The sequence below is a fragment of the Ambystoma mexicanum genome (genome assembly GCF_040938575.1).
Source record: "Ambystoma mexicanum isolate Mex_15411 chromosome 12 unlocalized genomic scaffold, UKY_AmexF1_1 Mex_chr12_unloc.1, whole genome shotgun sequence".
Lineage (NCBI taxonomy): Eukaryota > Metazoa > Chordata > Amphibia > Caudata > Ambystomatidae > Ambystoma > Ambystoma mexicanum.
In genome coordinates, this window is record NW_027182322.1 from 15,088,180 (window position 1) to 15,110,613 (window position 22,434).

Here is a 22,434-nt window from a genome sequence, read left to right on the forward strand (position 1 = left end):
GTTTGCAGTAGTGCATATGAAAAAACATGACAACTGCCAAATTACATCTTACTACTTACAATGACAAAGTTAAAGCGCCAGGTCGATCTCATCACGTTGGTGCCTGAGACATCACATAATGTGACACAGCCATCTCGGATAGATGCCCCAGATTTGAGAAGTGTAGTTATGGAGAAAAAATAAATACATATATATATATATATATATGTATGTCTTCAAACACCAAAAATGAGATAGCACCATTTCGCGCAGGAATTCCTCCAGCCGAAAGCCCACATATGTTGCTAGATAGACTGACACCTCTTTCGGATGTCCTTCTGTATTTGCTGGCTAGTGGAAAGCAACGTGGACCCACCACTCTATAGCTCTGCCGTCATGAGTGTCCCTAGCACACTCGGCAGATGTCGCTTCTCTAGGCAGACAAGCAGTGGAATTCTGCGGAAGGTCAATGGTGCTTCCATTGGTTTTGCCACTAGGCGATCCATTGCAGCCCTAGAATGAAGCATAACCCGCTGAATGCATTCAGGGTGTTCTGCGGTGGGAAAGGTCAGAGGGGGTGATAGTTGGTGAGCGTGCACAGCACCTCAGAATGACACCACTGCCTAGCAGGGGGACCGGTGGAGACACTATTTTCAGCCAATGCCCCTCTGTCTGAACGAGTCTGCCTTGTGTCATCCCGGTAAGAGATCAGGCTAACAGGCTTCCAATGAAAAAAGCAGACATCACACTGAAGCATGGTGCACCGTGCATGTCCACAATCATCGGCTCCAAAGAGAAGACGTTCAGGAACAGGATTTAGTATGGCAAAAGAACACATCATCCTAATTCCTATGTACAGGATAAAAAGCCCACAATTGAGGAAAAATATCACATGGAGATGCCTGGGATCGAACCTGTGGCCTCATACTTCCCAAGTATGTGCTCTACCACTGAGTTACATCCCCACTGCCAGCAAGGAACTGTGAAATCTACCAGATGCTGGCTGGCTGCTTGGGACTAACAGCGCCCAGAACTGACGGTAACTGTCGAATTGGAGTTTCCAAATGGCAGACTTCATTTTAGAGCCACCTGTGTCTGGTTGTCCATAGAAACATGCAGAAAGGCTGCCCCCCCATGCAATTCCCCTGACCAACTAATGAAAAATATCAATATGTTCAAGACTTTTGCTTTTAGAAGCCAGAGATAGGCCCCAGCAGCAGAGCTGGTAGGATATTCCAGCTCAAAACTAACAAGTTACAGAACCTGATCGACTTAGGTTGACAACAGAGGCACATCTGTGGCCACATCCAGTGAAAACAAATTATTTTTAAAGCTAGGCATCATATGCTACAAAGGTACAATGGTGGAGCTATACATTCGGAACCAAAACAATCGACTGAAAAGAAACGCAAGGCAATGCCAATACTTTCACGATTCTGCACCGTTAAAACTGTGGTGTGATGTTTCTCTCTGTGCATTTCTATTTGTAGTGATTGTGAAGGCATACAGGATGTTGACACTGGCAGGGACGTAAACCTCAGTGATATATTATAGGCAGGTTTGCCATACGGGCACCAGCGTTTTCTCAGACAAATAGATATGAATGTCGATGATCCTATAATCATGGCCCGAGTTGCAGTGTGAAATACAAAATAACCGGGACAAAATCACACTGATGTTTATGCAAATGGAGATGCCGGGGATTGAACCCGGGACCTCATACATGCGAAGCATGCGCTCTACCACTGAGCTACATCCCCTCGGTGTGCAGTGGGCCTGTCCTGCAGACATCTTTTCCTGGGAGAATTCTTCCGGTCAAAATATGCTGCCAACTGAAGCACTAGCAAAAGACCAGGGAAAACGGGAGCAAGACTGGAAAAGCACATGGTCAGCTGAAGCAGTGTGCATTATGCTTCTCCATAAGAGATGACTTCCAGGGGAAGTATTCCACCAGAGGATTACCGTGCTCAAAGAGCCATCTCGTGGACAGAGACCATATGACAGTCAAAAAAAGGGAAACAATTGGAGATGCCAGGGATTGGACCCAGGGCCTCATCCATGCAAAGCAAGTGCTCTACCACTGAGCTACATCCCCTCGGTATGCAGTGTGTCTGTCCCGCAGACATAATTTTCAGGGAGAACTCTTCTGGTCAAAACATTCTGCCGAGTGAAGCACTAGCAAAAGAGCAGGGAAAACTGGAGCAAGAATGGAAAACCTCATGGTCACACTGAAGCAGTGTGCATTTTGCTTCTCCATAAGAGATGACTTCCAGGGGAAGATTTCCACCAGAGGATTACTGTGCTCAAAGGGCCATCTAGTGGATAGAGATCATATGACAGTCAAAAAGAGAAACAAGTGGAAATGCCCCAGGTCCTCATACATGCAAAGCATGCGCTCTACCACTGAGCTACATCCCCGCTGAGAGGACGCTTCCTCATCACACCTAAAAGCTTCAGGAGGGAGTGGGCTAAGTAAGGAAAGGGGTTTGCAGTAGTGCATATGAAAAAACATGACAACTGCCAAATTACATCTTACTACTTACAATGACAAAGTTAAAGCGCCAGGTCGATCTCATCACGTTGGTGCCTGAGACATCACATAATGTGACACAGCCATCTCGGATAGATGCCCCAGATTTGAGAAGTGTAGTTATGGAGAAAAAATAAATACATATATATATATATATATATGTATGTCTTCAAACACCAAAAATGAGATAGCACCATTTCGCGCAGGAATTCCTCCAGCCGAAAGCCCACATATGTTGCTAGATAGACTGACACCTCTTTCGGATGTCCTTCTGTATTTGCTGGCTAGTGGAAAGCAACGTGGACCCACCACTCTATAGCTCTGCCGTCATGAGTGTCCCTAGCACACTCGGCAGATGTCGCTTCTCTAGGCAGACAAGCAGTGGAATTCTGCGGAAGGTCAATGGTGCTTCCATTGGTTTTGCCACTAGGCGATCCATTGCAGCCCTAGAATGAAGCATAACCCGCTGAATGCATTCAGGGTGTTCTGCGGTGGGAAAGGTCAGAGGGGGTGATAGTTGGTGAGCGTGCACAGCACCTCAGAATGACACCACTGCCTAGCAGGGGGACCGGTGGAGACACTATTTTCAGCCAATGCCCCTCTGTCTGAACGAGTCTGCCTTGTGTCATCCCGGTAAGAGATCAGGCTAACAGGCTTCCAATGAAAAAAGCAGACATCACACTGAAGCATGGTGCACCGTGCATGTCCACAATCATCGGCTCCAAAGAGAAGACGTTCAGGAACAGGATTTAGTATGGCAAAAGAACACATCATCCTAATTCCTATGTACAGGATAAAAAGCCCACAATTGAGGAAAAATATCACATGGAGATGCCTGGGATCGAACCTGTGGCCTCATACTTCCCAAGTATGTGCTCTACCACTGAGTTACATCCCCACTGCCAGCAAGGAACTGTGAAATCTACCAGATGCTGGCTGGCTGCTTGGGACTAACAGCGCCCAGAACTGACGGTAACTGTCGAATTGGAGTTTCCAAATGGCAGACTTCATTTTAGAGCCACCTGTGTCTGGTTGTCCATAGAAACATGCAGAAAGGCTGCCCCCCCATGCAATTCCCCTGACCAACTAATGAAAAATATCAATATGTTCAAGACTTTTGCTTTTAGAAGCCAGAGATAGGCCCCAGCAGCAGAGCTGGTAGGATATTCCAGCTCAAAACTAACAAGTTACAGAACCTGATCGACTTAGGTTGACAACAGAGGCACATCTGTGGCCACATCCAGTGAAAACAAATTATTTTTAAAGCTAGGCATCATATGCTACAAAGGTACAATGGTGGAGCTATACATTCGGAACCAAAACAATCGACTGAAAAGAAACGCAAGGCAATGCCAATACTTTCACGATTCTGCACCGTTAAAACTGTGGTGTGATGTTTCTCTCTGTGCATTTCTATTTGTAGTGATTGTGAAGGCATACAGGATGTTGACACTGGCAGGGACGTAAACCTCAGTGATATATTATAGGCAGGTTTGCCATACGGGCACCAGCGTTTTCTCAGACAAATAGATATGAATGTCGATGATCCTATAATCATGGCCCGAGTTGCAGTGTGAAATACAAAATAACCGGGACAAAATCACACTGATGTTTATGCAAATGGAGATGCCGGGGATTGAACCCGGGACCTCATACATGCGAAGCATGCGCTCTACCACTGAGCTACATCCCCTCGGTGTGCAGTGGGCCTGTCCTGCAGACATCTTTTCCTGGGAGAATTCTTCCGGTCAAAATATGCTGCCAACTGAAGCACTAGCAAAAGACCAGGGAAAACGGGAGCAAGACTGGAAAAGCACATGGTCAGCTGAAGCAGTGTGCATTATGCTTCTCCATAAGAGATGACTTCCAGGGGAAGTATTCCACCAGAGGATTACCGTGCTCAAAGAGCCATCTCGTGGACAGAGACCATATGACAGTCAAAAAAAGGGAAACAATTGGAGATGCCAGGGATTGGACCCAGGGCCTCATCCATGCAAAGCAAGTGCTCTACCACTGAGCTACATCCCCTCGGTATGCAGTGTGTCTGTCCCGCAGACATAATTTTCAGGGAGAACTCTTCTGGTCAAAACATTCTGCCGAGTGAAGCACTAGCAAAAGAGCAGGGAAAACTGGAGCAAGAATGGAAAACCTCATGGTCACACTGAAGCAGTGTGCATTTTGCTTCTCCATAAGAGATGACTTCCAGGGGAAGATTTCCACCAGAGGATTACTGTGCTCAAAGGGCCATCTAGTGGATAGAGATCATATGACAGTCAAAAAGAGAAACAAGTGGAAATGCCCCAGGTCCTCATACATGCAAAGCATGCGCTCTACCACTGAGCTACATCCCCGCTGAGAGGACGCTTCCTCATCACACCTAAAAGCTTCAGGAGGGAGTGGGCTAAGTAAGGAAAGGGGTTTGCAGTAGTGCATATGAAAAAACATGACAACTGCCAAATTACATCTTACTACTTACAATGACAAAGTTAAAGCGCCAGGTCGATCTCATCACGTTGGTGCCTGAGACATCACATAATGTGACACAGCCATCTCGGATAGATGCCCCAGATTTGAGAAGTGTAGTTATGGAGAAAAAATAAATACATATATATATATATATATGTATGTCTTCAAACACCAAAAATGAGATAGCACCATTTCGCGCAGGAATTCCTCCAGCCGAAAGCCCACATATGTTGCTAGATAGACTGACACCTCTTTCGGATGTCCTTCTGTATTTGCTGGCTAGTGGAAAGCAACGTGGACCCACCACTCTATAGCTCTGCCGTCATGAGTGTCCCTAGCACACTCGGCAGATGTCGCTTCTCTAGGCAGACAAGCAGTGGAATTCTGCGGAAGGTCAATGGTGCTTCCATTGGTTTTGCCACTAGGCGATCCATTGCAGCCCTAGAATGAAGCATAACCCGCTGAATGCATTCAGGGTGTTCTGCGGTGGGAAAGGTCAGAGGGGGTGATAGTTGGTGAGCGTGCACAGCACCTCAGAATGACACCACTGCCTAGCAGGGGGACCGGTGGAGACACTATTTTCAGCCAATGCCCCTCTGTCTGAACGAGTCTGCCTTGTGTCATCCCGGTAAGAGATCAGGCTAACAGGCTTCCAATGAAAAAAGCAGACATCACACTGAAGCATGGTGCACCGTGCATGTCCACAATCATCGGCTCCAAAGAGAAGACGTTCAGGAACAGGATTTAGTATGGCAAAAGAACACATCATCCTAATTCCTATGTACAGGATAAAAAGCCCACAATTGAGGAAAAATATCACATGGAGATGCCTGGGATCGAACCTGTGGCCTCATACTTCCCAAGTATGTGCTCTACCACTGAGTTACATGCCCACTGCCAGCAAGGAACTGTGAAATCTACCAGATGCTGGCTGCTTGGGACTAACAGCGCCCAGAACTGACGGTAACTGTCGAATTGGAGTTTCCAAATGGCAGACTTCATTTTAGAGCCACCTGTGTCTGGTTGTCCATAGAAACATGCAGAAAGGCTGCCCCCCCATGCAATTCCCCTGACCAACTAATGAAAAATATCAATATGTTCAAGACTTTTGCTTTTAGAAGCCAGAGATAGGCCCCAGCAGCAGAGCTGGTAGGATATTCCAGCTCAAAACTAACAAGTTACAGAACCTGATCGACTTAGGTTGACAACAGAGGCACATCTGTGGCCACATCCAGTGAAAACAAATTATTTTTAAAGCTAGGCATCATATGCTACAAAGGTACAATGGTAGAGCTATACATTCGGAACCAAAACAATCGACTGAAAAGAAACGCAAGGCAATGCCAATACTTTCACGATTCTGCACCGTTAAAACTGTGGTGTGATGTTTCTCTCTGTGCATTTCTATTTGTAGTGATTGTGAAGGCATACAGGATGTTGACACTGGCAGGGACGTAAACCTCAGTGATATATTATAGGCAGGTTTGCCATACGGGCACCAGCGTTTTCTCAGACAAATAGATATGAATGTCGATGATCCTATAATCATGGCCCGAGTTGCAGTGTGAAATACAAAATAACCGGGACAAAATCACACTGATGTTTATGCAAATGGAGATGCCGGGGATTGAACCCGGGACCTCATACATGCGAAGCATGCGCTCTACCACTGAGCTACATCCCCTCGGTGTGCAGTGGGCCTGTCCTGCAGACATCTTTTCCTGGGAGAATTCTTCCGGTCAAAATATGCTGCCAACTGAAGCACTAGCAAAAGACCAGGGAAAACGGGAGCAAGACTGGAAAAGCACATGGTCAGCTGAAGCAGTGTGCATTATGCTTCTCCATAAGAGATGACTTCCAGGGGAAGTATTCCACCAAAGGATTACCGTGCTCAAAGAGCCATCTCGTGGACAGAGACCATATGACAGTCAAAAAAAGGGAAACAATTGGAGATGCCAGGGATTGGACCCAGGGCCTCATCCATGCAAAGCAAGTGCTCTACCACTGAGCTACATCCCCTCGGTATGCAGTGTGTCTGTCCCGCAGACATAATTTTCAGGGAGAACTCTTCTGGTCAAAACATTCTGCCGAGTGAAGCACTAGCAAAAGAGCAGGGAAAACTGGAGCAAGAATGGAAAACCTCATGGTCACACTGAAGCAGTGTGCATTTTGCTTCTCCATAAGAGATGACTTCCAGGGGAAGATTTCCACCAGAGGATTACTGTGCTCAAAGGGCCATCTAGTGGATAGAGATCATATGACAGTCAAAAAGAGAAACAAGTGGAAATGCCCCAGGTCCTCATACATGCAAAGCATGCGCTCTACCACTGAGCTACATCCCCGCTGAGAGGACGCTTCCTCATCACACCTAAAAGCTTCAGGAGGGAGTGGGCTAAGTAAGGAAAGGGGCTTGCAGTAGTGCATATGAAAAAACATGACAACTGCCAAATTACATCTTACTACTTACAATGACAAAGTTAAAGCGCCAGGTCGATCTCATCACGTTGGTGCCTGAGACATCACATAATGTGACACAGCCATCTCGGATAGATGCCCCAGATTTGAGAAGTGTAGTTATGGAGAAAAAATAAATACATATATATATATATATATGTATGTCTTCAAACACCAAAAATGAGATAGCACCATTTCGCGCAGGAATTCCTCCAGCCGAAAGCCCACATATGTTGCTAGATAGACTGACACCTCTTTCGGATGTCCTTCTGTATTTGCTGGCTAGTGGAAAGCAACGTGGACCCACCACTCTATAGCTCTGCCGTCATGAGTGTCCCTAGCACACTCGGCAGATGTCGCTTCTCTAGGCAGACAAGCAGTGGAATTCTGCGGAAGGTCAATGGTGCTTCCATTGGTTTTGCCACTAGGCGATCCATTGCAGCCCTAGAATGAAGCATAACCCGCTGAATGCATTCAGGGTGTTCTGCGGTGGGAAAGGTCAGAGGGGGTGATAGTTGGTGAGCGTGCACAGCACCTCAGAATGACACCACTGCCTAGCAGGAGGACCGGTGGAGACACTATTTTCAGCCAATGCCCCTCTGTCTGAACGAGTCTGCCTTGTGTCATCCCGGTAAGAGATCAGGCTAACAGGCTTCCAATGAAAAAAGCAGACATCACACTGAAGCATGGTGCACCGTGCATGTCCACAATCATCGGATCCAAAGAGAAGACGTTCAGGAACAGGATTTAGTATGGCAAAAGAACACATCATCCTAATTCCTATGTACAGGATAAAAAGCCCACAATTGAGGAAAAATATCACATGGAGATGCCTGGGATCGAACCTGTGGCCTCATACTTCCCAAGTATGTGCTCTACCACTGAGTTACATCCCCACTGCCAGCAAGGAACTGTGAAATCTACCAGATGCTGGCTGGCTGCTTGGGACTAACAGCGCCCAGAACTGACGGTAACTGTCGAATTGGAGTTTCCAAATGGCAGACTTCATTTTAGAGCCACCTGTGTCTGGTTGTCCATAGAAACATGCAGAAAGGCTGCCCCCCCATGCAATTCCCCTGACCAACTAATGAAAAATATCAATATGTTCAAGACTTTTGCTTTTAGAAGCCAGAGATAGGCCCCAGCAGCAGAGCTGGTAGGATATTCCAGCTCAAAACTAACAAGTTACAGAACCTGATCGACTTAGGTTGACAACAGAGCCACATCTGTGGCCACATCCAGTGAAAACAAATTATTTTTAAAGCTAGGCATCATATGCTACAAAGGTACAATGGTGGAGCTATACATTCGGAACCAAAACAATCGACTGAAAAGAAACGCAAGGCAATGCCAATACTTTCACGATTCTGCACCGTTAAAACTGTGGTGTGATGTTTCTCTCTGTGCATTTCTATTTGTAGTGATTGTGAAGGCATACAGGATGTTGACACTGGCAGGGACGTAAACCTCAGTGATATATTATAGGCAGGTTTGCCATACGGGCACCAGCGTTTTCTCAGACAAATAGATATGAATGTCGATGATCCTATAATCATGGCCCGAGTTGCAGTGTGAAATACAAAATAACCGGGACAAAATCACACTGATGTTTATGCAAATGGAGATGCCGGGGATTGAACCCGGGACCTCATACATGCGAAGCATGCGCTCTACCACTGAGCTACATCCCCTCGGTGTGCAGTGGGCCTGTCCTGCAGACATCTTTTCCTGGGAGAATTCTTCCGGTCAAAATATGCTGCCAACTGAAGCACTAGCAAAAGACCAGGGAAAACGGGAGCAAGACTGGAAAAGCACATGGTCAGCTGAAGCAGTGTGCATTATGCTTCTCCATAAGAGATGACTTCCAGGGGAAGTATTCCACCAGAGGATTACCGTGCTCAAAGAGCCATCTCGTGGACAGAGACCATATGACAGTCAAAAAAAGGGAAACAATTGGAGATGCCAGGGATTGGACCCAGGGCCTCATCCATGCAAAGCAAGTGCTCTACCACTGAGCTACATCCCCTCGGTATGCAGTGTGTCTGTCCCGCAGACATAATTTTCAGGGAGAACTCTTCTGGTCAAAACATTCTGCCGAGTGAAGCACTAGCAAAAGAGCAGGGAAAACTGGAGCAAGAATGGAAAACCTCATGGTCACACTGAAGCAGTGTGCATTTTGCTTCTCCATAAGAGATGACTTCCAGGGGAAGATTTCCACCAGAGGATTACTGTGCTCAAAGGGCCATCTAGTGGATAGAGATCATATGACAGTCAAAAAGAGAAACAAGTGGAAATGCCCCAGGTCCTCATACATGCAAAGCATGCGCTCTACCACTGAGCTACATCCCCGCTGAGAGGACGCTTCCTCATCACACCTAAAAGCTTCAGGAGGGAGTGGGCTAAGTAAGGAAAGGGGTTTGCAGTAGTGCATATGAAAAAACATGACAACTGCCAAATTACATCTTACTACTTACAATGACAAAGTTAAAGCGCCAGGTCGATCTCATCACGTTGGTGCCTGAGACATCACATAATGTGACACAGCCATCTCGGATAGATGCCCCAGATTTGAGAAGTGTAGTTATGGAGAAAAAATAAATATATATATATATATATATATATGTATGTCTTCAAACACCAAAAATGAGATAGCACCATTTCGCGCAGGAATTCCTCCAGCCGAAAGCCCACATATGTTGCTAGATAGACTGACACCTCTTTCGGATGTCCTTCTGTATTTGCTGGCTAGTGGAAAGCAACGTGGACCCACCACTCTATAGCTCTGCCGTCATGAGTGTCCCTAGCACACTCGGCAGATGTCGCTTCTCTAGGCAGACAAGCAGTGGAATTCTGCGGAAGGTCAATGGTGCTTCCATTGGTTTTGCCACTAGGCGATCCATTGCAGCCCTAGAATGAAGCATAACCCGCTGAATGCATTCAGGGTGTTCTGCGGTGGGAAAGGTCAGAGGGGGTGATAGTTGGTGAGCGTGCACAGCACCTCAGAATGACACCACTGCCTAGCAGGGGGACCGGTGGAGACACTATTTTCAGCCAATGCCCCTCTGTCTGAACGAGTCTGCCTTGTGTCATCCCGGTAAGAGATCAGGCTAACAGGCTTCCAATGAAAAAAGCAGACATCACACTGAAGCATGGTGCACCGTGCATGTCCACAATCATCGGCTCCAAAGAGAAGACGTTCAGGAACAGGATTTAGTATGGCAAAAGAACACATCATCCTAATTCCTATGTACAGGATAAAAAGCCCACAATTGAGGAAAAATATCACATGGAGATGCCTGGGATCGAACCTGTGGCCTCATACTTCCCAAGTATGTGCTCTACCACTGAGTTACATCCCCACTGCCAGCAAGGAACTGTGAAATCTACCAGATGCTGGCTGGCTGCTTGGGACTAACAGCGCCCAGAACTGACGGTAACTGTCGAATTGGAGTTTCCAAATGGCAGACTTCATTTTAGAGCCACCTGTGTCTGGTTGTCCATAGAAACATGCAGAAAGGCTGCCCCCCCATGCAATTCCCCTGACCAACTAATGAAAAATATCAATATGTTCAAGACTTTTGCTTTTAGAAGCCAGAGATAGGCCCCAGCAGCAGAGCTGGTAGGATATTCCAGCTCAAAACTAACAAGTTACAGAACCTGATCGACTTAGGTTGACAACAGAGGCACATCTGTGGCCACATCCAGTGAAAACAAATTATTTTTAAAGCTAGGCATCATATGCTACAAAGGTACAATGGTGGAGCTATACATTCGGAACCAAAACAATCGACTGAAAAGAAACGCAAGGCAATGCCAATACTTTCACGATTCTGCACCGTTAAAACTGTGGTGTGATGTTTCTCTCTGTGCATTTCTATTTGTAGTGATTGTGAAGGCATACAGGATGTTGACACTGGCAGGGACGTAAACCTCAGTGATATATTATAGGCAGGTTTGCCATACGGGCACCAGCGTTTTCTCAGACAAATAGATATGAATGTCGATGATCCTATAATCATGGCCCGAGTTGCAGTGTGAAATACAAAATAACCGGGACAAAATCACACTGATGTTTATGCAAATGGAGATGCCGGGGATTGAACCCGGGACCTCATACATGCGAAGCATGCGCTCTACCACTGAGCTACATCCCCTCGGTGTGCAGTGGGCCTGTCCTGCAGACATCTTTTCCTGGGAGAATTCTTCCGGTCAAAATATGCTGCCAACTGAAGCACTAGCAAAAGACCAGGGAAAACGGGAGCAAGACTGGAAAAGCACATGGTCAGCTGAAGCAGTGTGCATTATGCTTCTCCATAAGAGATGACTTCCAGGGGAAGTATTCCACCAGAGGATTACCGTGCTCAAAGAGCCATCTCGTGGACAGAGACCATATGACAGTCAAAAAAAGGGAAACAATTGGAGATGCCAGGGATTGGACCCAGGGCCTCATCCATGCAAAGCAAGTGCTCTACCACTGAGCTACATCCCCTCGGTATGCAGTGTGTCTGTCCCGCAGACATAATTTTCAGGGAGAACTCTTCTGGTCAAAACATTCTGCCGAGTGAAGCACTAGCAAAAGAGCAGGGAAAACTGGAGCAAGAATGGAAAACCTCATGGTCACACTGAAGCAGTGTGCATTTTGCTTCTCCATAAGAGATGACTTCCAGGGGAAGATTTCCACCAGAGGATTACTGTGCTCAAAGGGCCATCTAGTGGATAGAGATCATATGACAGTCAAAAAGAGAAACAAGTGGAAATGCCCCAGGTCCTCATACATGCAAAGCATGCGCTCTACCACTGAGCTACATCCCCGCTGAGAGGACGCTTCCTCATCACACCTAAAAGCTTCAGGAGGGAGTGGGCTAAGTAAGGAAAGGGGTTTGCAGTAGTGCATATGAAAAAACATGACAACTGCCAAATTACATCTTACTACTTACAATGACAAAGTTAAAGCGCCAGGTCGATCTCATCACGTTGGTGCCTGAGACATCACATAATGTGACACAGCCATCTCGGATAGATGCCCCAGATTTGAGAAGTGTAGTTATGGAGAAAAAATAAATACATATATATATATATATATGTATGTCTTCAAACACCAAAAATGAGATAGCACCATTTCGCGCAGGAATTCCTCCAGCCGAAAGCCCACATATGTTGCTAGATAGACTGACACCTCTTTCGGATGTCCTTCTGTATTTGCTGGCTAGTGGAAAGCAACGTGGACCCACCACTCTATAGCTCTGCCGTCATGAGTGTCCCTAGCACACTCGGCAGATGTCGCTTCTCTAGGCAGACAAGCAGTGGAATTCTGCGGAAGGTCAATGGTGCTTCCATTGGTTTTGCCACTAGGCGATCCATTGCAGCCCTAGAATGAAGCATAACCCGCTGAATGCATTCAGGGTGTTCTGCGGTGGGAAAGGTCAGAGGGGGTGATAGTTGGTGAGCGTGCACAGCACCTCAGAATGACACCACTGCCTAGCAGGGGGACCGGTGGAGACACTATTTTCAGCCAATGCCCCTCTGTCTGAACGAGTCTGCCTTGTGTCATCCCGGTAAGAGATCAGGCTAACAGGCTTCCAATGAAAAAAGCAGACATCACACTGAAGCATGGTGCACCGTGCATGTCCACAATCATCGGCTCCAAAGAGAAGACGTTCAGGAACAGGATTTAGTATGGCAAAAGAACACATCATCCTAATTCCTATGTACAGGATAAAAAGCCCACAATTGAGGAAAAATATCACATGGAGATGCCTGGGATCGAACCTGTGGCCTCATACTTCCCAAGTATGTGCTCTACCACTGAGTTACATGCCCACTGCCAGCAAGGAACTGTGAAATCTACCAGATGCTGGCTGCTTGGGACTAACAGCGCCCAGAACTGACGGTAACTGTCGAATTGGAGTTTCCAAATGGCAGACTTCATTTTAGAGCCACCTGTGTCTGGTTGTCCATAGAAACATGCAGAAAGGCTGCCCCCCCATGCAATTCCCCTGACCAACTAATGAAAAATATCAATATGTTCAAGACTTTTGCTTTTAGAAGCCAGAGATAGGCCCCAGCAGCAGAGCTGGTAGGATATTCCAGCTCAAAACTAACAAGTTACAGAACCTGATCGACTTAGGTTGACAACAGAGCCACATCTGTGGCCACATCCAGTGAAAACAAATTATTTTTAAAGCTAGGCATCATATGCTACAAAGGTACAATGGTGGAGCTATACATTCGGAACCAAAACAATCGACTGAAAAGAAACGCAAGGCAATGCCAATACTTTCACGATTCTGCACCGTTAAAACTGTGGTGTGATGTTTCTCTCTGTGCATTTCTATTTGTAGTGATTGTGAAGGCATACAGGATGTTGACACTGGCAGGGACGTAAACCTCAGTGATATATTATAGGCAGGTTTGCCATACGGGCACCAGCGTTTTCTCAGACAAATAGATATGAATGTCGATGATCCTATAATCATGGCCCGAGTTGCAGTGTGAAATACAAAATAACCGGGACAAAATCACACTGATGTTTATGCAAATGGAGATGCCGGGGATTGAACCCGGGACCTCATACATGCGAAGCATGCGCTCTACCACTGAGCTACATCCCCTCGGTGTGCAGTGGGCCTGTCCTGCAGACATCTTTTCCTGGGAGAATTCTTCCGGTCAAAATATGCTGCCAACTGAAGCACTAGCAAAAGACCAGGGAAAACGGGAGCAAGACTGGAAAAGCACATGGTCAGCTGAAGCAGTGTGCATTATGCTTCTCCATAAGAGATGACTTCCAGGGGAAGTATTCCACCAGAGGATTACCGTGCTCAAAGAGCCATCTCGTGGACAGAGACCATATGACAGTCAAAAAAAGGGAAACAATTGGAGATGCCAGGGATTGGACCCAGGGCCTCATCCATGCAAAGCAAGTGCTCTACCACTGAGCTACATCCCCTCGGTATGCAGTGTGTCTGTCCCGCAGACATAATTTTCAGGGAGAACTCTTCTGGTCAAAACATTCTGCCGAGTGAAGCACTAGCAAAAGAGCAGGGAAAACTGGAGCAAGAATGGAAAACCTCATGGTCACACTGAAGCAGTGTGCATTTTGCTTCTCCATAAGAGATGACTTCCAGGGGAAGATTTCCACCAGAGGATTACTGTGCTCAAAGGGCCATCTAGTGGATAGAGATCATATGACAGTCAAAAAGAGAAACAAGTGGAAATGCCCCAGGTCCTCATACATGCAAAGCATGCGCTCTACCACTGAGCTACATCCCCGCTGAGAGGACGCTTCCTCATCACACCTAAAAGCTTCAGGAGGGAGTGGGCTAAGTAAGGAAAGGGGTTTGCAGTAGTGCATATGAAAAAACATGACAACTGCCAAATTACATCTTACTACTTACAATGACAAAGTTAAAGCGCCAGGTCGATCTCATCACGTTGGTGCCTGAGACATCACATAATGTGACACAGCCATCTCGGATAGATGCCCCAGATTTGAGAAGTGTAGTTATGGAGAAAAAAATAAATACATATATATATATATATATGTATGTCTTCAAACACCAAAAATGAGATAGCACCATTTCTCGCAGGAATTCCTCCAGCCGAAAGCCCACATATGTTGCTAGATAGACTGACACCTCTTTCGGATGTCCTTCTGTATTTGCTGGCTAGTGGAAAGCAACGTGGACCCACCACTCTATAGCTCTGCCGTCATGAGTGTCCCTAGCACACTCGGCAGATGTCGCTTCTCTAGGCAGACAAGCAGTGGAATTCTGCGGAAGGTCAATGGTGCTTCCATTGGTTTTGCCACTAGGCGATCCATTGCAGCCCTAGAATGAAGCATAACCCGCTGAATGCATTCAGGGTGTTCTGCGGTGGGAAAGGTCAGAGGGGGTGATAGTTGGTGAGCGTGCACAGCACCTCAGAATGACACCACTGCCTAGCAGGGGGACCGGTGGAGACACTATTTTCAGCCAATGCCCCTCTGTCTGAACGAGTCTGCCTTGTGTCATCCCGGTAAGAGATCAGGCTAACAGGCTTCCAATGAAAAAAGCAGACATCACACTGAAGCATGGTGCACCGTGCATGTCCACAATCATCGGCTCCAAAGAGAAGACGTTCAGGAACAGGATTTAGTATGGCAAAAGAACACATCATCCTAATTCCTATGTACAGGATAAAAAGCCCACAATTGAGGAAAAATATCACATGGAGATGCCTGGGATCGAACCTGTGGCCTCATACTTCCCAAGTATGTGCTCTACCACTGAGTTACATCCCCACTGCCAGCAAGGAACTGTGAAATCTACCAGATGCTGGCTGGCTGCTTGGGACTAACAGCGCCCAGAACTGACGGTAACTGTCGAATTGGAGTTTCCAAATGGCAGACTTCATTTTAGAGCCACCTGTGTCTGGTTGTCCATAGAAACATGCAGAAAGGCTGCCCCCCCATGCAATTCCCCTGACCAACTAATGAAAAATATCAATATGTTCAAGACTTTTGCTTTTAGAAGCCAGAGATAGGCCCCAGCAGCAGAGCTGGTAGGATATTCCAGCTCAAAACTAACAAGTTACAGAACCTGATCGACTTAGGTTGACAACAGAGGCACATCTGTGGCCACATCCAGTGAAAACAAATTATTTTTAAAGCTAGGCATCATATGCTACAAAGGTACAATGGTGGAGCTATACATTCGGAACCAAAACAATCGACTGAAAAGAAACGCAAGGCAATGCCAATACTTTCACGATTCTGCACCGTTAAAACTGTGGTGTGATGTTTCTCTCTGTGCATTTCTATTTGTAGTGATTGTGAAGGCATACAGGATGTTGACACTGGCAGGGACGTAAACCTCAGTGATATATTATAGGCAGGTTTGCCATACGGGCACCAGCGTTTTCTCAGACAAATAGATATGAATGTCGATGATCCTATAATCATGGCCCGAGTTGCAGTGTGAAATACAAAATAACCGGGACAAAATCACACTGATGTTTATGCAAATGGAGATGCCGGGGATTGAACCCGGGACCTCATACATGCGAAGCATGCGCTCTACCACTGAGCTACATCCCCTCGGTGTGCAGTGGGCCTGTCCTGCAGACATCTTTTCCTGGGAGAATTCTTCCGGTCAAAATATGCTGCCAACTGAAGCACTAGCAAAAGACCAGGGAAAACGGGAGCAAGACTGGAAAAGCACATGGTCGGCTGAAGCAGTGTGCATTATGCTTCTCCATAAGAGATGACTTCCAGGGGAAGTATTCCACCAGAGGATTACCGTGCTCAAAGAGCCATCTCGTGGACAGAGACCATATGACAGTCAAAAAAAGGGAAACAATTGGAGATGCCAGGGATTGGACCCAGGGCCTCATCCATGCAAAGCAAGTGCTCTACCACTGAGCTACATCCCCTCGGTATGCAGTGTGTCTGTCCCGCAGACATAATTTTCAGGGAGAACTCTTCTGGTCAAAACATTCTGCCGAGTGAAGCACTAGCAAAAGAGCAGGGAAAACTGGAGCAAGAATGGAAAACCTCATGGTCACACTGAAGCAGTGTGCATTTTGCTTCTCCATAAGAGATGACTTCCAGGGGAAGATTTCCACCAGAGGATTACTGTGCTCAAAGGGCCATCTAGTGGATAGAGATCATATGACAGTCAAAAAGAGAAACAAGTGGAAATGCCCCAGGTCCTCATACATGCAAAGCATGCGCTCTACCACTGAGCTACATCCCCGCTGAGAGGACGCTTCCTCATCACACCTAAAAGCTTCAGGAGGGAGTGGGCTAAGTAAGGAAAGGGGTTTGCAGTAGTGCATATGAAAAAACATGACAACTGCCAAATTACATCTTACTACTTACAATGACAAAGTTAAAGCGCCAGGTCGATCTCATCACGTTGGTGCCTGAGACATCACATAATGTGACACAGCCATCTCGGATAGATGCCCCAGATTTGAGAAGTGTAGTTATGGAGAAAAAATAAATACATATATATATATATATATGTATGTCTTCAAACACCAAAAATGAGATAGCACCATTTCGCGCAGGAATTCCTCCAGCCGAAAGCCCACATATGTTGCTAGATAGACTGACACCTCTTTCGGATGTCCTTCTGTATTTGCTGGCTAGTGGAAAGCAACGTGGACCCACCACTCTATAGCTCTGCCGTCATGAGTGTCCCTAGCACACTCGGCAGATGTCGCTTCTCTAGGCAGACAAGCAGTGGAATTCTGCGGAAGGTCAATGGTGCTTCCATTGGTTTTGCCACTAGGCGATCCATTGCAGCCCTAGAATGAAGCATAACCCGCTGAATGCATTCAGGGTGTTCTGCGGTGGGAAAGGTCAGAGGGGGTGATAGTTGGTGAGCGTGCACAGCACCTCAGAATGACACCACTGCCTAGCAGGGGGACCGGTGGAGACACTATTTTCAGCCAATGCCCCTCTGTCTGAACGAGTCTGCCTTGTGTCATCCCGGTAAGAGATCAGGCTAACAGGCTTCCAATGAAAAAAGCAGACATCACACTGAAGCATGGTGCACCGTGCATGTCCACAATCATCGGCTCCAAAGAGAAGACGTTCAGGAACAGGATTTAGTATGGCAAAAGAACACATCATCCTAATTCCTATGTACAGGATAAAAAGCCCACAATTGAGGAAAAATATCACATGGAGATGCCTGGGATCGAACCTGTGGCCTCATACTTCCCAAGTATGTGCTCTACCACTGAGTTACATCCCCACTGCCAGCAAGGAACTGTGAAATCTACCAGATGCTGGCTGGCTGCTTGGGACTAACAGCGCCCAGAACTGACGGTAACTGTCGAATTGGAGTTTCCAAATGGCAGACTTCATTTTAGAGCCACCTGTGTCTGGTTGTCCATAGAAACATGCAGAAAGGCTGCCCCCCCATGCAATTCCCCTGACCAACTAATGAAAAATATCAATATGTTCAAGACTTTTGCTTTTAGAAGCCAGAGATAGGCCCCAGCAGCAGAGCTGGTAGGATATTCCAGCTCAAAACTAACAAGTTACAGAACCTGATCGACTTAGGTTGACAACAGAGGCACATCTGTGGCCACATCCAGTGAAAACAAATTATTTTTAAAGCTAGGCATCATATGCTACAAAGGTACAATGGTGGAGCTATACATTCGGAACCAAAACAATCGACTGAAAAGAAACGCAAGGCAATGCCAATACTTTCACGATTCTGCACCGTTAAAACTGTGGTGTGATGTTTCTCTCTGTGCATTTCTATTTGTAGTGATTGTGAAGGCATACAGGATGTTGACACTGGCAGGGACGTAAACCTCAGTGATATATTATAGGCAGGTTTGCCATACGGGCACCAGCGTTTTCTCAGACAAATAGATATGAATGTCGATGATCCTATAATCATGGCCCGAGTTGCAGTGTGAAATACAAAATAACCGGGACAAAATCACACTGATGTTTATGCAAATGGAGATCGGGACCTCATACATGCGAAGCATGCGCTCTACCACTGAGCTACATCCCCTCGGTGTGCAGTGGGCCTGTCCTGCAGACATCTTTTCCTGGGAGAATTCTTCCGGTCAAAATATGCTGCCAACTGAAGCACTAGCAAAAGACCAGGGAAAACGGGAGCAAGACTGGAAAAGCACATGGTCAGCTGAAGCAGTGTGCATTATGCTTCTCCATAAGAGATGACTTCCAGGGGAAGTATTCCACCAGAGGATTACCGTGCTCAAAGAGCCATCTCGTGGACAGAGACCATATGACAGTCAAAAAAAGGGAAACAATTGGAGATGCCAGGGATTGGACCCAGGGCCTCATCCATGCAAAGCAAGTGCTCTACCACTGAGCTACATCCCCTCGGTATGCAGTGTGTCTGTCCCGCAGACATAATTTTCAGGGAGAACTCTTCTGGTCAAAACATTCTGCCGAGTGAAGCACTAGCAAAAGAGCAGGGAAAACTGGAGCAAGAATGGAAAACCTCATGGTCACACTGAAGCAGTGTGCATTTTGCTTCTCCATAAGAGATGACTTCCAGGGGAAGATTTCCACCAGAGGATTACTGTGCTCAAAGGGCCATCTAGTGGATAGAGATCATATGACAGTCAAAAAGAGAAACAAGTGGAAATGCCCCAGGTCCTCATACATGCAAAGCATGCGCTCTACCACTGAGCTACATCCCCGCTGAGAGGACGCTTCCTCATCACACCTAAAAGCTTCAGGAGGGAGTGGGCTAAGTAAGGAAAGGGGTTTGCAGTAGTGCATATGAAAAAACATGACAACTGCCAAATTACATCTTACTACTTACAATGACAAAGTTAAAGCGCCAGGTCGATCTCATCACGTTGGTGCCTGAGACATCACATAATGTGACACAGCCATCTCGGATAGATGCCCCAGATTTGAGAAGTGTAGTTATGGAGAAAAAATAAATATATATATATATATATATATATATGTATGTCTTCAAACACCAAAAATGAGATAGCACCATTTCGCGCAGGAATTCCTCCAGCCGAAAGCCCACATATGTTGCTAGATAGACTGACACCTCTTTCGGATGTCCTTCTGTATTTGCTGGCTAGTGGAAAGCAACGTGGACCCACCACTCTATAGCTCTGCCGTCATGAGTGTCCCTAGCACACTCGGCAGATGTCGCTTCTCTAGGCAGACAAGCAGTGGAATTCTGCGGAAGGTCAATGGTGCTTCCATTGGTTTTGCCACTAGGCGATCCATTGCAGCCCTAGAATGAAGCATAACCCGCTGAATGCATTCAGGGTGTTCTGCGGTGGGAAAGGTCAGAGGGGGTGATAGTTGGTGAGCGTGCACAGCACCTCAGAATGACACCACTGCCTAGCAGGGGGACCGGTGGAGACACTATTTTCAGCCAATGCCCCTCTGTCTGAACGAGTCTGCCTTGTGTCATCCCGGTAAGAGATCAGGCTAACAGGCTTCCAATGAAAAAAGCAGACATCACACTGAAGCATGGTGCACCGTGCATGTCCACAATCATCGGCTCCAAAGAGAAGACGTTCAGGAACAGGATTTAGTATGGCAAAAGAACACATCATCCTAATTCCTATGTACAGGATAAAAAGCCCACAATTGAGGAAAAATATCACATGGAGATGCCTGGGATCGAACCTGTGGCCTCATACTTCCCAAGTATGTGCTCTACCACTGAGTTACATCCCCACTGCCAGCAAGGAACTGTGAAATCTACCAGATGCTGGCTGGCTGCTTGGGACTAACAGCGCCCAGAACTGACGGTAACTGTCGAATTGGAGTTTCCAAATGGCAGACTTCATTTTAGAGCCACCTGTGTCTGGTTGTCCATAGAAACATGCAGAAAGGCTGCCCCCCCATGCAATTCCCCTGACCAACTAATGAAAAATATCAATATGTTCAAGACTTTTGCTTTTAGAAGCCAGAGATAGGCCCCAGCAGCAGAGCTGGTAGGATATTCCAGCTCAAAACTAACAAGTTACAGAACCTGATCGACTTAGGTTGACAACAGAGGCACATCTGTGGCCACATCCAGTGAAAACAAATTATTTTTAAAGCTAGGCATCATATGCTACAAAGGTACAATGGTGGAGCTATACATTCGGAACCAAAACAATCGACTGAAAAGAAACGCAAGGCAATGCCAATACTTTCACGATTCTGCACCGTTAAAACTGTGGTGTGATGTTTCTCTCTGTGCATTTCTATTTGTAGTGATTGTGAAGGCATACAGGATGTTGACACTGGCAGGGACGTAAACCTCAGTGATATATTATAGGCAGGTTTGCCATACGGGCACCAGCGTTTTCTCAGACAAATAGATATGAATGTCGATGATCCTATAATCATGGCCCGAGTTGCAGTGTGAAATACAAAATAACCGGGACAAAATCACACTGATGTTTATGCAAATGGAGATGCCGGGGATTGAACCCGGGACCTCATACATGCGAAGCATGCGCTCTACCACTGAGCTACATCCCCTCGGTGTGCAGTGGGCCTGTCCTGCAGACATCTTTTCCTGGGAGAATTCTTCCGGTCAAAATATGCTGCCAACTGAAGCACTAGCAAAAGACCAGGGAAAACGGGAGCAAGACTGGAAAAGCACATGGTCAGCTGAAGCAGTGTGCATTATGCTTCTCCATAAGAGATGACTTCCAGGGGAAGTATTCCACCAGAGGATTACCGTGCTCAAAGAGCCATCTCGTGGACAGAGACCATATGACAGTCAAAAAAAGGGAAACAATTGGAGATGCCAGGGATTGGACCCAGGGCCTCATCCATGCAAAGCAAGTGCTCTACCACTGAGCTACATCCCCTCGGTATGCAGTGTGTCTGTCCCGCAGACATAATTTTCAGGGAGAACTCTTCTGGTCAAAACATTCTGCCGAGTGAAGCACTAGCAAAAGAGCAGGGAAAACTGGAGCAAGAATGGAAAACCTCATGGTCACACTGAAGCAGTGTGCATTTTGCTTCTCCATAAGAGATGACTTCCAGGGGAAGATTTCCACCAGAGGATTACTGTGCTCAAAGGGCCATCTAGTGGATAGAGATCATATGACAGTCAAAAAGAGAAACAAGTGGAAATGCCCCAGGTCCTCATACATGCAAAGCATGCGCTCTACCACTGAGCTACATCCCCGCTGAGAGGACGCTTCCTCATCACACCTAAAAGCTTCAGGAGGGAGTGGGCTAAGTAAGGAAAGGGGTTTGCAGTAGTGCATATGAAAAAACATGACAACTGCCAAATTACATCTTACTACTTACAATGACAAAGTTAAAGCGCCAGGTCGATCTCATCACGTTGGTGCCTGAGACATCACATAATGTGACACAGCCATCTCGGATAGATGCCCCAGATTTGAGAAGTGTAGTTATGGAGAAAAAAATAAATACATATATATATATATATATGTATGTCTTCAAACACCAAAAATGAGATAGCACCATTTCTCGCAGGAATTCCTCCAGCCGAAAGCCCACATATGTTGCTAGATAGACTGAC

At 46.5% G+C, this 22,434-nt stretch overlaps 8 non-coding genes across 8 annotated transcripts; all 8 read right to left on the minus strand.

The window, feature by feature from the left end:
• Positions 1-1,667: 1,667 nt before the first annotated feature.
• On the minus strand, positions 1,668-1,739 carry TRNAA-CGC (transfer RNA alanine (anticodon CGC)). Its single transcript has one exon. It is a non-coding gene; the product is annotated as a tRNA-Ala (tRNA).
• Positions 1,740-4,130: 2,391 nt separating this feature from the next.
• On the minus strand, positions 4,131-4,202 carry TRNAA-CGC (transfer RNA alanine (anticodon CGC)). Its single transcript has one exon. It is a non-coding gene; the product is annotated as a tRNA-Ala (tRNA).
• Positions 4,203-6,587: 2,385 nt separating this feature from the next.
• On the minus strand, positions 6,588-6,659 carry TRNAA-CGC (transfer RNA alanine (anticodon CGC)). The gene has a single exon. It is a non-coding gene; the product is annotated as a tRNA-Ala (tRNA).
• Positions 6,660-9,048: 2,389 nt separating this feature from the next.
• On the minus strand, positions 9,049-9,120 carry TRNAA-CGC (transfer RNA alanine (anticodon CGC)). Its single transcript has one exon. It is a non-coding gene; the product is annotated as a tRNA-Ala (tRNA).
• A 2,391-nt stretch (positions 9,121-11,511) lies between these two features.
• On the minus strand, positions 11,512-11,583 carry TRNAA-CGC (transfer RNA alanine (anticodon CGC)). Its single transcript has one exon. It is a non-coding gene; the product is annotated as a tRNA-Ala (tRNA).
• A 2,385-nt stretch (positions 11,584-13,968) lies between these two features.
• TRNAA-CGC (transfer RNA alanine (anticodon CGC)) lies at positions 13,969-14,040 on the minus strand. Its single transcript has one exon. It is a non-coding gene; the product is annotated as a tRNA-Ala (tRNA).
• A 2,390-nt stretch (positions 14,041-16,430) lies between these two features.
• On the minus strand, positions 16,431-16,502 carry TRNAA-CGC (transfer RNA alanine (anticodon CGC)). The gene has a single exon. It is a non-coding gene; the product is annotated as a tRNA-Ala (tRNA).
• A 4,839-nt stretch (positions 16,503-21,341) lies between these two features.
• On the minus strand, positions 21,342-21,413 carry TRNAA-CGC (transfer RNA alanine (anticodon CGC)). Its single transcript has one exon. It is a non-coding gene; the product is annotated as a tRNA-Ala (tRNA).
• Between the last annotated feature and the right edge of the window lie 1,021 nt (positions 21,414-22,434).